The 15,586-nt window shown below is 45.6% G+C and overlaps 1 protein-coding gene and 1 long non-coding RNA gene across 3 annotated transcripts in view; one reads left to right on the top strand and one right to left on the bottom strand.

Moving 5' to 3' along the window:
* Window positions 1-15,586, top strand: part of LOC129702392 (oligophrenin-1-like) — a 276,035-nt gene that overhangs the window by 55,887 nt on the left and 204,562 nt on the right. The gene's annotated exons all lie outside the window — the stretch shown is intronic.
* LOC129702394 (uncharacterized) lies at window positions 7,592-9,036 on the bottom strand. Its single transcript, XR_008724375.1, has 2 exons — window positions 8,753-9,036; window positions 7,592-8,015 (listed from the first exon to the last, which is right to left on the bottom strand). It is a non-coding gene; the product is annotated as an uncharacterized LOC129702394 (long non-coding RNA).

The following is a 15,586-nucleotide window of genomic DNA, read 5'->3' as shown; positions in this document are numbered from 1 at the left end:
TTAGATATTCCCTGACTTCAAACCAGAATCTCAGTTACACCATCAGAATCTCTTGAAAATTCTGTTTAATTAAAGAAATGTAGAAAGACTTTTGGGAGAAGAGAGGAAGAACTGTTGTGGTTCTGGTCTCTAATTTGAACACGATATTCTGTTCTGTAACAATATCTAACTCGCTGCCCCTCTCCTCTTCCCTCGCCGCCCACCCCACCTCTGCCCTCACTGCGTCCCCTCACCCCTCCCAGCTTCCCACACCCCTTCTCTTGCCACACCCCTCTTCCCTCACTGCCCGCCCTCTACCTTTCCACAGCCAGATTACCCCCTCCCTCACCAACGGCCCCTCTCCCCCCTCGGGCAATCACAAGTGCTGTGCAATATCACTGACGATCTATCCTGACGACTCTTCATTGGTGCTTTGCCCGTTTGAAGATTCCCTAGTTTACATTGGAACTGGACCAGATTAAACACGAGGCATGTGGAGGAGAAAGGGGATGCTAAATAAAGGGAGGGCCGCACTCATTGTGATCCAACCGCAACAATCTCTACTGCTGCAGGCTTTAACCCTTTTGTAGGCCTCTTCTGTACGTCTACATTTTAAACTGTTATTCCCTGATCTGAGGCTGCAATTTATTACCAGGTTATTTGTGATATAACATTTAATGGGGGAATGCCCATAGGTTTGAACATCTTTTGATCGTTCTCAGCTTATGAATTTTCAATTGGGCCATTACAGCGAAGAATACCAAAAACGTTTGCAGCATCCCCAGAACCTATGGTTCAAATCTCTCCCTTTCCTCCCACTCAACCCCTTGCCTCCACCCCCCTCCCCCCTCCCCCCACCATCACCACCTTATGTTTTAATGTAAAGGGGGCTGTCCCACTTGGGCGACCTAATTGGCGAGTTTAGAAGAGTTTAAAAAAATTACATGTTGAAGACCTCCTTCGACTATGTTGTAGACTGGCTTCGACTAACTTCGGAAAAATTGGACACCGAATAGTGGAGAGTGAAGATGACCTCCTTCGACCTCCCTTCGACTATGATGAAGACTATCTACGACTACCTTCGACTTCCCTCAATTACCTACGACTAACATGCCGACCTACTACGACTAAACCTACGAGTAAAAAAAGTATTGATTGACTTTAATGGCGACTTTTTTTTACTCGCGGGCATTTTTTAACATATTGAATAACACGCCGCGACCTAGCTGAGGCCTCGAGTACGCGGAGACCACTCTCGAGCATGAAGGAGAGTTACGAAGACCTCCTACGACCTCGTGTCGACCATGCTGCGAGTATGGGTCGAGGGCAAACTGGCCAGAACTCGCGGATTAGGTCGCCCAAGTGGAACAGCCCCTTAAGCACTGATAATCTTTGTTGATGATGTGCTTGCTAAATGTATGTTTCTTCTGGTCTTAATTAGCTTGTTTCAGATATGATTTAACTCCCTTTCTCATGGAGATAAACCATCCTTTGAGATGGTGGTGCGATTGTTCATTGCTAAATTTGTACCCCCTTGTCCCCCGATCATTTGATTTTTTTTTGGCGGGGGGGGGGGAGATTGGGAGGAACAAAAAGGTCTAATTGAAGACCTTCGAACCATCTTTAATCAGATTTTATTTTGCACTAAACATTACACCCTTTATCCTGTATCTGTACAATGTGGACGACTTGAAAAGCTTGTATAGTCTTTTCGCTGGTGCACAAAATTGCTGGAGAAACTCAGCGGGTGCAGCAGCATCTATGGAGCAAAGGAAATAGGCGACGTTTCGGGCCAAAACCCTTCTTCAGACTGATGGGGGGTGGGGGGAGAGAAGGATGGAAAAGGGGAGGAGGAGGAGCCCGAGGGCGGGTATGGGAGCCCGAGGATGGGAGCAGACAGCTAGATGGTTAAGGAAGGGGAGGAGACAGCAAGGGCTAGCAAAATTGGGAGAATTCAATGTTAATGCCATCCGGACGCAAGGTCCCCAGGCGGAATATGAGGTGCTGTTCCTCCAATTTCCGCTGTTGTTCACTCTAGCAATGGAGGAGGCCCAGGACAGAGAGGTCGGATTGGGAATGGGAGGGGGAGTTGAAGTGCTGAGCCACCGGGAGTTCAGGTTGGTTATTGCGGACTGAGCGGAGGTGTTCGGCGAAACGATCGCCCAACCTACGCTTAGTCTCCCCGATGTAAATCAGCTGACACCTAGAGCAGCAGATGCAGTAGATGAGGTTGGAGGAGATGCAGGTGAACCTTTGTCGCACCTGGAACGATTGCTTGGGTCCTTGAATGGAGTCGAGGGGGGAGGTGAAGGGACAGGTGTTGCATTTCTTGCGGTTGCAACGGAAAGTGCCCGGGGAGGGGGTGGTGCGGGTGGGAAGGGAAGAATTGACAAGGGAGTTGCGGAGGGAGCGGTCTTTGCGGAAGGCAGACATGGGGGGAGATGGGAAGATGTGGCGAGTGGTGGGGTCACGTTGGAGGTGGCGGAAATGGCGGAGGATTATGTGTCGTATTTGCCGGCTGGTGGGGTGAAAGGTGAGGACCAGAGGGACTCTGCCCTTGTTGCGAGTGCGGGGATGGGGAGAGAGAGCAGTGTTACGGGGTATGGATGAGACCCTGGTCTGAGCTTCATCTATGGTGGCGGAGGGGAATCCCCGTTCCCTGAAGAACGAGGACATTTCCAATGCCCTGGTATGGAATGTCTCATCCTGGGAACAGATGCGGCGTAGGCGGAGGAATTGGGAGTAGGAGATGGAGTCTTTACAGGGGGCAGGGTGGGAAGACGTGTAGTCCAGATAGCCATGTGAGTCAGTGGGTTTGTAATGTATGTCGGTCAGGAGTCTGTCCCCTGCGATGGAGATGGTGAGGTCAAGGAATGGTAGGGAAGTGTCGGAAATGGTCCAGGTGTATTGGGGTGCAGGGTGGAAGTTGGTGGTGAAGTGGATGAAGTCAGTCAGTTGTGTGTGGGTGCAAGAGGTGGCCCCAAAGCAGTCGTCAATGTAATGGAGGTAGATGTCGGGGATGGGGCCCTGGTACGTATTGAACAAGGATTGTTCAACGTACCCGACAAAGAGGCAGGCGTAGCTGGGGCCCATGCGTGTACCCATAGCTACGCCTTGTGTTTGGAGGAAATGGGACGAGTCAAATGTAAAGTTGTTGAGAGTGAGGACCAGCTCCGCTAAGCGGAGGAGAGTGTCAGTGGCTGGGTATAGGTTGCTCCTCTGGTCGAGGAAGAACCGGAGGGCTTTGAGGCCATCCTGGTGGGGGATGGAGGTGTAGAGTGACTTGACATCCATGGTGAAGATGAGGGGGTGAGGGCCTAGAGAGTGGAATGCGTGGAGGCGGCGGAGAGTGTTTGAGGTGTCTAGAACATATAGTCTTTTCGCTAACTGGTTAGCAGGCGACAAAAAGCTTTTCACTGTGCCTCTGTACACATGACAGTAATAAACTAAACTAAACACAGAAAATGGTGGGAACCCATGAGGACAGGCATCCTCTGTCACTGTAGATGGTGTTAATGTTAGGCCAATGATCTTTGTCACTCTGTCTGTGTCTACACCCCTCACATTTGACCTTCCTTACCTTGAGTTTGTTTTAGAGATACAGCGCGGAAACAGGCCCTTCGGCCCACCGCATCTGCCTCGACCAGCAATCCCCGCACACTAGCACTATCCTACACATATTAGTGACAATTTATTACTATACCAAGCCAATGTCTGAAGAAGGGTTTCGGCTCGAAACGTTGCCTATCTCCTTCGCTCCATAGATGCTGCTGCACCCGCTGAGTTTCTCCAGCATTTTTGAGTACCTTCGATTTTCCAGCATCTGCAGTTCCTTCTTAGACAATGAACCTACAAACCTGTACGTCTTTGGAGCGATGGAGAAAACCGCAACTCCCGGAAAAAACCCTCGCGGGTCACGGGGAGAATGTACAAACTCCCTCCAGACAGCACCCGTAGTCACGATTGAACCAGGGTCTCTGGAGCTATAAGGCAGCAACTCTACCGCTGCGCCACCGCGCCACATTCTGAATGGTAACATTCCCTGGGACCATTTTGCTGGCGGTGGGATTATAATTGAGTCATATTGTTTGTGGTTTGTCTGCAGCAGCCTCACCGATGCCCCCACCAGTGCTGTCCCCACCAGTGCTGTCCCCACCAGTGCTGTCCCCACCCCCACCCCCACCAGTGCTGCCCCCCCCCCACCAGTGCTGCCCCCCCCCCCACCAGTGTGCTGTCCCCACCAGTGCTGTCCCCACCAGTGCTGTCCCCACCAGTGTCTGTCCCCACCAGTGCTGTCCCCACCAGTGCTGTCCCCCACCCCCACCAGTGCTGTCCCCACCAGTGCTGTCCCCACCAGTGCTGTCCCCACCCCCACCAGTGCTGTCCCCACCAGTGCTGTCCCCACCAGTGCTGTCCCCACCAGTGCTGCCCCCACCCCCCACCAGTGCTGTCCCCACCAGTGCTGTCCCCACCAGTGCTGTCCCCACCAGTGCTGTCCCCACCAGTGCTGTCCCCAGTGCCCCCACCAGTCCCCCACCAGTGCTGTCCCCACCAGTGCTGTCCCCACCAGTGCTGCTGCAACACCCCCACAGTGCTGCTGCCCCACCTGCAACCAGTGCTGCCCCCACCACCCCCACCCACCAGTGCTGCCCCCACCACCACCAGTGCTGCCCCCACCACCACCAGTGCTGCCCCCCACCCCCCACCAATGCTGTCCCCACCCCCACCAATGCTGCCCCCACCCCCCACCAATGCTTCCCCCACCAATGCTGTCCCCACCAGTGCTGTCCCACCCCCCCCACCCCCACCAGTGCTGCCCCACCCCCACCAATGCTGCCCCCACCCCCACCAATGCTTCCCCACCAATGCTGTCCCCACCAGTGCTGTCCCCACCCCCACCCCCACCAGTGCTGCCCCCCCCCCACCAATGCTGCCCCCCACACACCCCAGCATTGCTACCCCCACTCCCCCCTCGCCGCCGACTCGTCTCCCCCTCGCACAGTTACGTGCAACATTAAGGACGATCTATGCCAATGTCCCTTCATCCGTGCTTTGCCTGTTTGAAGTTTTCTCTGGCGCTGCCACCTAGTTTACATTGGATCTGGACCGGTTTAAATACCAGGCATATGGAGGGCAAATGGTTCTGGGACTGGGAATATTTCTCTTCCACCCCTCACTACTGTGGAATTGATGCTCTGGGTGATGCTGGAGGGTTAATATTAAACAATGTTAGGTTCGGGCCGGCTGAGTTATTATGCGATGGGCCCTGATCCAGGCTGCAGCTGTGAACCTGTCCCTGTGGACCTGATGTGGTTGAGGGAAGGGCTGGAAACTTGGAGCCGGAGCGACAGGGCTTCTCCATGACTGGAAGACCTGAGGCTGCGTAATCTAATCAACTTTACTTCAATGAAGTCACCCGCGCAGTGTGGGGGCACCGATTTCTTGTTAAATAAATAATTTCCAGTCTGCACTATAGAAATTATTCTGACGGGATGCATCTCTGTCTGGTACGGTGTTCACCACTCTGCTCTTGGCCGCCTGAACCTGCAGAGTGGTGATCACAGTCAGGTTTGTCACAGGCTTCCATCTAGCCCATTTTCATGGAGCCACAGATCCTGGTTTACAATCAAAGACACACAGTGCTGGAGTAACTCAGCGGGTCAGGAAGCATCTTTGGCGAACATGGATAGGAGATGTTTTAGGTCGGGACCCTTCGTGGGGGGGGGAGGAGAAAGATGGAGGAAAGGAGAGTTAGGACAAAGCCTGGCAAGTGATAGGTGGACCCAGGTGAGGGGGGAGTTTTGATAAGAAGATGGTTGGACAAAGGCTAGAGATGAAAAGACTGAAGGTGCGAGATAAGGATAGAAAAGTTGTGAATTATGAAGCTAAAGGAAGGAATGTATGTGGAATGGGAGGGGAGAAATGTGTGCAAGTCCAGGTGTGGCACAGGGAAGAGAGGGAAAGGGGAAGGGAATTTGTTGGTTAGCTAAAGTCCATCATCATGGTGGGCATCAGGAAGGTTGTCATAGATGCCAAGTCCCGCTTTTTCTCGCTTTTTTACCTTCTGGGAGAAGATACAGGATCTTGAAAGCCCAGATGCCCAGTATTAAGAATAGCTTCTCCACTGGTATCAGAATCCTGAATCAATCTCCCCTTTCACACCCCGGAGGTGTTGCCATGTAATCTTACTCTTAACTCTCCCTCATTTGAATATACTGTTATTGCATCTTAATGCTTTTTTTGCACTATTTTGGATATTTATATGCACTGCAATCTTGTATCACACTGCTGTCTTAAATTTGTCATTGCATTTATTGTGCAGCGTAGAAACAGGCCCTTCGGCCCACCGAGTCCGTGCCGCCCAGCGATCACCTTGCACTAGCACTATCCTACACACCGGGGACAAATTACAATTTAAGTAACCAAATAACCTACAAATCTGTAGGTCTTTGAAGTGTGGGAGGTAACTGCAGCACCCGGAAAAAACCCATGCGGTCACAGGAAGAACGTACAAACTCCGTGCAGACAGCACTCATAGTCAGGTTCAAACCTGGATGTGTGGCGCTGTAAAGGGCCTGTCCCACTGACGCGACCTTTCAGTGACTGTGTTCGACCTTCAAGCTCGAGTGCACTCGCCTGAAAAACCTTGAGCTGGATCGACCGTCAGCGATGAAACCGCGAGCTGGATCGACACACAAACACACACACACACAAACACATAAACACACACACACGCACACACACACACGCGCACACACACACACACACACACACACACACACACACACACACACACACACACACACACACACACACACACACACACACACACACACACACACACACACACACACACACACACACACACACACACACACAGGAGTGGGGACACTTTTAAGAAGCCAGGCAACGTTTAATAAAGTTTAGTGGGCATTTAACCTACCGGTCAGTTTTCCTTGGTCCTGAAAACTGCAATTAAAATGCCCGGTCAGCGAAGGAGATTGCCTACGGCTGCCCTCGACTGCCTGTAACTACATAGCGACCCCACTCCACTGTACTACGAGTTTAAAAGAACCATACCGACCAATATTTACTCACGGAAAACATTTCAACATGCTGAAAACTGAGGCCGCGAATATTCGGGAACTTCCCTCCAGCATGAACGAGAGTTCCAGTGACCTCATAGTAGCAATGTTACAAAATTGCGAGATGTTAAAAATCAAGTCTGCAATTTATCCCATCAGATAAAGCATAAAAAGAAGTTTAATTTTACACCTAATTCACTTTCATACCTTCAGTATTAAAAAAGTTATGGCCATTTTCATACTTGGAAATTAGCATCTTGTTCCCTATTGCTTTTCCATTAACACAAAAGCTGTGATCGAGGACAGTCAAAAGCCCATAACTTTCTTAAAAATTAAGAGAACTGAATTAAATTTTCAGTTATTATAGATTGAAGCATTTTGAAACAAATATAAAACATCTTATTTGGATTACCTGAAATTAAAGCATATAATTAGTTAGTTAACTAATTGTAGCTAATTACAAAATTGACCGTTGTGACGGAAATAGTAATAAACACCCAGACTGCCTTGAAAATTCAAAAATGTGATATTCTCAAGATCAGAACTTTAATATTATTGTATTATATGCTGTAAGTCCATAACAGATAGGTAAATAAATTACAATTTCTAGCAATAGACCAAGTCTTTATGGAGAAGATCAGTTGCTAGCTGGTACATTGGCATATAATAATCAGTAGCATCATCATACTCCTCAGATTTTAACCAATAAGCAACTCTGTACACCTTGTTTTTTCTCAACTTCTCAATTTTGGCATTGTAAACTGTTAAGTTTTTGCTCTTCAAACCATGCATGACATGCCTTTCTGCCCACTACTTTCCCATTAAGAATGTCCTTTAGATCATCACATTTGGTGTAGTCCAAATTCAGATAATCTCTGCGAATGCTGTCTAAATCAGTCTCTTTTGCTTGGCATTTGGATTGACAATTTTGCATTTCCTCTTCGGAGACATCTGTTTAAAATGTAAAGGAAAACAAAATAGTGAACAGCATTAACAGAAACAAGTTAATATTTGCAGTTTTAGAAAAAAAGGAGAAATGATGAAGTTAAACACTAAAACAAATAGTAAATACCCAACAAAAAAATCATATTCATCAGTTTCATCAAATCAATTAATTAATCATCTAATTAAATTCATCTATATTCAATGACTAGATCTAAACATCTATCAATTTCTTAAGAAAAGGATATATTTTTTTAACAGCCTATGTATCCAAATAACAAACTAATCCCATTCACACAAGAATTCACAATGATGCTTAAATCTCAATGTCATTAATTTATATGCCAGATGGAAGGAATTTAATGTTTAATACCCATAAATTAATCTAGAAACATCCACTCTCTATATAATCAAAATTATTATTTTTTGCACAACACATGTGGCTAAAGCTGCTGTGGATATATAGTGTAAAAATATTGATTACAGAGACAATAACACAAAATATAGACAATTTAGATCCTCTTGTGACATGATCATCCAAAAAAAAAGAGGATTTAAATCATCTTGCGAGTGGGTGTTTCTGGAATGCGATCAATTGGAACGTTGCCGTTGCCATGAATTTAAACCCCATATCGGCAGGCAAAGAAACTGCCGGTTCGTATGTGGCCCAAATAACATTTTCGAGTCATAAAATTAGATTAAAGCCACCCCAAGAAGCAAGATTATATGTGAAATACACGACTTACCTTTTGTTTTGTCCTGATATTACGATCCGTCACGTTGTAGGCGTTGAGGGCGTTCTTCTGCAGTTGTATAGGGCTCTGGTGAGACCACATCTGGAGTATTGTGTACAGTTTTGGTCTCCTAATTTGAGGAAGGACATCCTTGTGATTGAGGCAGTGCAGCGTGGGTTCAAGAGATTGTTCCCTGGGTTGGCTGGACTGTGATATGAGGAAAGATTGAAAAGACTAGGCTTGTATTCACTGGAGGATGAGGGGGTATCTTATCGAAACATATAAAATTATAAAAGAACTGGACAAGCTAGATGCAGGAAAAATGTTCCCAACGTTGGGCGAGTCCAGAACCAGGGGCCACAGTCTTAGAATAAATGGGGAGGTCATTTAAGACTGAGATGGGAAAAAACTTTTTCACCCAGAGAGTTGTGAATTTATGGAATTCCCTGCCACAGAGGGCAGTGGAGGCCAAGTCACTGGATGGATTTAAGAGAGAGTTAGATAGAGCTCTAGGGGCTAGTGGAGTCAAGGGATATGGGGAGAAGGCAGGCACGGGTTTTTGATAGGGGACGATCAGCCATGATCACAATGAATGGTGGTGCTGGCTCGAAGGGCCGAATGGCCTTCTCCTGCACCTATTTTCTATGTTTCTAAGTCGCCATTTACTTTAATCCAACTATTAAATTGTCCAGCGATTTTTTAAATTAAAAAAACTGGGAACGGAAGTCCGATCGATTTTTCTTCATCGACTAGCAGCCTGAGGAAATCCGTCTCCGACAAGTGATACAAACCTGCATTTTAATCCCCTCCACAAAGACGCCAAAGTCGCGCACATGGCCAGTGGCAGAACTGCAGCGCTGCTGAAGGTAGGTTTTGTTACATTGCTACTCATAGGACCTCCTAGGACCACGTGTCGACCATGCTGCGAGTTTGAGTCGAGGGCAAACTCTTCTAAACTCGCAGATTAGGTCGCCGCAGTGGGACAGCTCCTTTAGGCAGCAACTCTACTGATGCGCCACTGTGCCGCCCTGAATTGTATTTATCATTACTGTAGGCGTACCGATAATCTGTCAGTTTTGTGTGAGCAAGGAATTTAATTGCACCCTGCTGTAAATGACAATAAAATAACCTGAATGATTAATCTAGATGATTCAGTTATCTTGGCATCAGTGAGCTTAATTAAATTGAACGAGAGAACTTCATAGATTCCTGAAAACAAAGAACAATGGAGATCAAGACTTAACAACCCTTTTAATAAGGATTGAAATGATCTTTAACATCCTTTGGTGCTTCAGTTGAGATTGGCGTGCATCCTTCATCCTAGTTTCTACCAGTTGGTGAAAATTGGACTCCTTAATTTCCAGCATGTTCCAATCAAATGGTCAGGACTTCCAATATGTTACAGAAGGCTACACTATATACAAGGATAATCAAACCAATGTTATTGTGATAGAGAAAAGGGGCTGCTTACATTCTGTTGAGGTGTGTGCCCAATCTTCATAAGGGCGACAAAGAACCTTGTTGTGGTTCATGGACTGAGGCAATGGGAACAAAACATGAAGTGCAACCTTAGATATGGGAATTGAAGAATAGTTAAATGCCATCAGCCTAGATTGGAAACTCTCTGGGTGAGTAATGGGTAGGATCAGGATTGTAAAGGTAACTTATGGCATAATTCAGTGTGGAAACCGGCCCTTCGGCCCATCTTGTCCATGCCGAACAAGATGCACCATCTAAGCGGGACTCATTTGGCTTGGTTAGGACCATATCTCTCTAAACCCATTCCCAGCCATGTGCCTGTCCAAGTGTTTTTTCAACGCAATTATAGTATCTGCCGCAACTACCTCCTCTGGCAGCTCGTTCCATACACCAACCACCCTCTGTGTGAGAAAGTTGTCTCTCAGGAGTAGGTCATAATGCCTTTCTTTCTGATGTGAGGGAGAAAGAGAGGGATGCTGATGTTGAGACACATGGACACAGTTGTCATTCCATGATTTTGGATGTTGGGAAACATCCCGCCATCTTACCAGAGCTTTTATATGTGGCGATCCCACTGTTAGTTAGGACGATTGCTTTAGTGTAACCATGCATTCTTCAAATGAGTTGTGTAAAGCTGCAATATGACTTCCTGACCTTTATACTGAATGCCCCCCCAGCAGAGGAGTAACTTACCACACTATTTCTTTCTCAGTCTATCTGCTTCCATTGCCACTTTCAGGGAGCCTTTGATTTGGAACTCAAGATCCTTCAGCAAATCCACAAAACCTGCTTGGGTTTGTACTTGTGTTCTGTCTGACTGCACAATCCTGGCAACCGTGAGATTGGAAGTGATGTCCTGTTCAAAAGAAGAACAATGTGCAGGAAGGAACTGCAGGTGCGGGTTTAAACTGAAGATAGCCACAAAATGCTGGAGAGTGCACGTCAACCATTCCTTCTCTCCAGATATGCTGCCTGTCAAGCTGAGTTATTTCTGCATTTTTCTGAACATGATTTGTGAAAGGACATGCAGCTAAATTTAGAAGAACAACAAACTTGCTGGTAATGGGTATCATGAGCAATGCTCGCTTTTAATTAATTTGGATGTTTTTAAGAAAGAAAAAAACCATCTTGATTTCTGTGCACTGCGATTTTAATCTAAAGCATTGTGAATTGATATGAATGCAAATTGCAGATGAAATCTTAGTAGTAGAAAGACAATGCTTTCTTTAATTTATTTTGCAGTGTAACTATTTAAATGTTCTCCACGAACATTATCCAGACTCTCGATCGTCGTATATTGTATTCGAGGCATGTGTTAGAACGCAGACATGTATTGGTAGTCTGAGCGCACTTTGCTAAACGCAGGCAAGCCTCTTGGCTGGACGTCTACATAGCCCTCTGTTTACAGTGCAAATTAGAACCAGATGGATGCTGCAAGAGGAAATGCTCCCAGCACAACTGCAGCTGCAGAGCTGCAAACCTGCTTTGCTCCACTTTACAACCAGCACTTGCACTGCTGCTTTTAACTTGCACACCTCTTGCCTCTGCCCCCTGTAATCATTTACTCTAACATCTTTTAATGGATGGTAATTAAATAAGCAGTATTGATTAATGTGCACGTTAAATGTACAGATTTGTGTCCCTAAGCTGGTTGTATGATCTGTGGAAGAGTCTCAACCAGTAAGGTAATCTATTCCTTTTCTCCAGAGATGCTGCTTGTCCCGCTGAGTTACTCCAGCATTGTGTGTCTATCTTTGGTTTAAACCAGCATCTTGCAGTCCCTTCCGAGTCCCGACACATAAATGTACCAGAGCTGTTCTACTTGCACTCGTAAACAGAACATTTACAACAAGTAAAACTATTGCATGAAAGGTGTCGGCCACTGTGTGTTGATCCGGGGAATCACTTATTTAGTATGCAAGTAAACGTTTTAAAATTATGGATAGATTAATTCTGATGTATTTGCTGCAGTCGCTTTACTGCACAGAGCCGTTTTCCTCCCCCCTTCTTGCTCCCTGCTCCAACCTGCCATCGGTCTCTGATTAATTCCATTATCAATCACTGTTTGCGACAGTAGGAACAGGCCAAATGCTTGTGGAGCGTTTTCCGAGCTGTGTTTCTCATACACCCTTTGAAGCTCCTACTCGTAACATTTCAATTCCCCTATATAAGAGTATATATACTCTTAAACAGTTTATTGGAATATTCTTCATTGAAGTGTGCTAAATTGCAACGGTTTTCCTACTAGCATCTAATAGTAAGATTAAACGAGAACTTACCAGTTCGAAGTTTGATCTGTATTTTATGAGGAATTACGATGTGGGATTACGTGAAGAACCCGTCCAGCACGCATGTGCAACATACTTCAAAGCAACGGTGTGGAATCACAGAAGACACAATCATTGAAATAAACATAGTAAAGAAAAGGAGAACTTAAATACCAGTTGATCTCTATAATTGAGGGCGGGAGTGGAGGGCACGTAATCCCTCATCGTAACTCCTCATAAAATACAGATCAAACTTCAAACTGGTAAGTTCTCGTTTAATCTTACTATTTTACTTCGGAGTCACGTGAGTGACTACGTGAAGATTTTAAAGCTCTGTGATTTCAAACCGTGTAACAGTTCATACTTCACTTGCTGCCGAAGTCATTTGAGGGAGGAAGTATGGTATCGTAATCAACCATGATCTGTTTGTAAAAACAATAATGGTGTTATTTAAATAATAACAAAGAAAAATGCTCCCCCAGGCTTAATTTATATATTTGCAGATTCTAATACTTTTTCTGCAAACGATACAGGTTCTGCCAGCGGCTTGTTATAAAAATTTTTTTTATATGGACAAGATGTGGTCCATAGACATGTCCATCCTCTTAGCCGCCGATGTGGATGCTGCCCTGGTGGAGTGAGATTTGTACACGTTAGTATTTTCTCCAGCGGCTCCCAGTACCTGGTTTCTTGTGGCTGACCCTTAAGGCTTTTCCTCTCCGTTGGGGATTTCTTGTTGTGTTGATGTAATTCAATGTGGGTCATGACACATAACCGTGGTTCAGGTGGATATGCCTGGAATTCCATGACTGGACCTGATGTTCCTGGTCTGCCCTGTTTGACCAGCCCCTGACTGGTAAATGTGACATGGTCTGGTGTTATAACCATATTGTCCAATCGTAGTAGATGGAGGGACTGGACTCTTTGTGCTGAGACAAGTGCCGTCTTCAGGGTTAGCTGTTCCCGGGTGAGGGACCTGGCTGGTGACCATCCCCTAAGGTATGTTAGGACCACACTGACATCCCAGATTTGGGTGTACTTAGGTCTGGGGGGTTAGAGTTGAATATGCCTCTCATGAGTTTGATGTGTAATGACTTCCTGCACTTTTTTGTTGATAGATCCCTTGCCTGGTGGTATTCAACAAGTTTGAGCCTGTGACTATATCGTAGCAGTTGGGACCCTATGGCCTGTTGCCTGGTGCCTAAATAGGCTGGCAGAGCACTTCTGGCTGTGTTAATGGTGCTGTAGCTGAGTCCTTCATTGTGGTGAAGGCCTGCCAGGAACTCTAGAACATTGTTTATTGTAGTAATTGAATATGAAGTTCCTGTATTCGAACAGTTATCTTTCCCACTTCTTGATGTTCGACAAGTATTGTTTCCTTGTGGCCATGCGGTGGGATGCTGTCATCGTGTTGATAGTGCTGTCTGACAATCCCAGCCCCAGCAATGGCCTTTTCAAAATCTGCAAACCCAGTAGTTTGATTTTATCGTGGCATGGGTGGCTTATGCCTGATACTGGGTGAGTTAATAAGCCTGGTCTACTGGGAAAGTCATTGGGGTTTCGATGACCATGTCGAGGACCACTGGGGACCATGGCTGTGTAGGCCAGTCGGATACTATCAAAATACCTGAAGCTCCATCTGTATTTTGCATAGTACCCAATTAATGAGGCCGTAATTCCTGATTGATGAGGTAGAAAGAGGGGAGAAAACATAGAGATTAGATCCCCCCCCCACCACAGTTCAGCGAGAATGTATCCATTCCCGCTGCCTGAATAACTGATAACAAATTCCACCAGCCTGGCTGTGTGGTCATTAAAAATACAATACAGTACAATACAATACAATACAATACAATACCTGCAAGGTCTGGTTCCCATGCAACATACGTCGGTACGTGGCGATTCAATCGGAATACAGAGAAATTGATATCTGGTGTTCCATATTGCTTTGTAATTTCAGCAAATACTTTGGTTTAATATGTCTGCCACAGTATTTAGCTCACCTGGTAGGTAAGTTGCTGATAGTCAAATATGTTTGACGACATACCATTACCAAATTGTTAATCAAATTTGTCTCATGATATCGATTTTAATCCGCCCATGTGGTTTAGTATATGCCACCACTGTGATATTGTCAATTTAGAAACGAACATGCCGAATAGTGCACTATTGAACAATATGCTTTTAACCCATAGAACGCACCCAACATTTCCAACTGGGTTTTATGTCCAGTGTCTGTGGTGATGATGACTCCAAATTAGTCCATTTACCACCTGTTCTGGATATGGGTTATTTTGTTTAAACACTAGCACCTTAGCTCTAATGGAAAGGTCCAAGTTAAGTAGCTGGTAATGCTGTTACTAATTTCCCTATTACTCTTGCCACTTTGTCGAATGGTTGGTTGATTGTTAACCATTAATTTGTTAGGTTTGTGCTGACTCTCCTTTTGGCAACGTTATAGACAAGTGGATTGAGTTATTGAATACCAGGTAGTCCAAAGTTGTGGATGGTGTCAACGTAGATTTATCTGGATATTGTGACCCAGGCTAAATAAGTTTATAGTAGCTAATGCTGCTGATTTAGCTATTTCCATGGTTTTTGTCTGTCGTTAAATATCATCGCGATATGCCATGACAATATGTTTCCTTAATAGTGTAAGGGCTGGTTTGAATATCTTGGAAAACAGTTTTGGTTCATATTTAGCCCATTAGTCAATCATTTATACTGCCATAGTTACCCCATCCAGGCAAATTTTAGGTATCTCCGAAGATCTTTGTAATTGGGGACTGAATAGTATGCATCTTTTAAGTTGATGCCTACCATAAAGTATCCTAAGGATATCCACGTTTGGCAGTTACAAAATTTTCCATTGAAGTGTGTATACCTGGTGAAAATATTCAAGTGGTTAAGTCAATGATGGTGCGACATTCACCATCTTTTGGGTTTTTTGGTAAATTTAATACGGTTCCAAAGGTTCATATTTAGACTTCTTTATGACACTTTTGTATGTCTTCTCCAGTTCAGCTTGTCCCTCATGTTTCCTTTTTAGTGGGAGGGAAAAACCCCTTTGGGGTGCATGCTGAACTGGTGGCATGTTTTC

The sequence above is a fragment of the Leucoraja erinacea genome, chromosome 12, assembly GCF_028641065.1.
Source record: "Leucoraja erinacea ecotype New England chromosome 12, Leri_hhj_1, whole genome shotgun sequence".
Classification (NCBI taxonomy): Eukaryota; Metazoa; Chordata; class Chondrichthyes; order Rajiformes; family Rajidae; genus Leucoraja; species Leucoraja erinaceus.
This window is presented reverse-complemented; position numbering and strand designations above follow the sequence as displayed.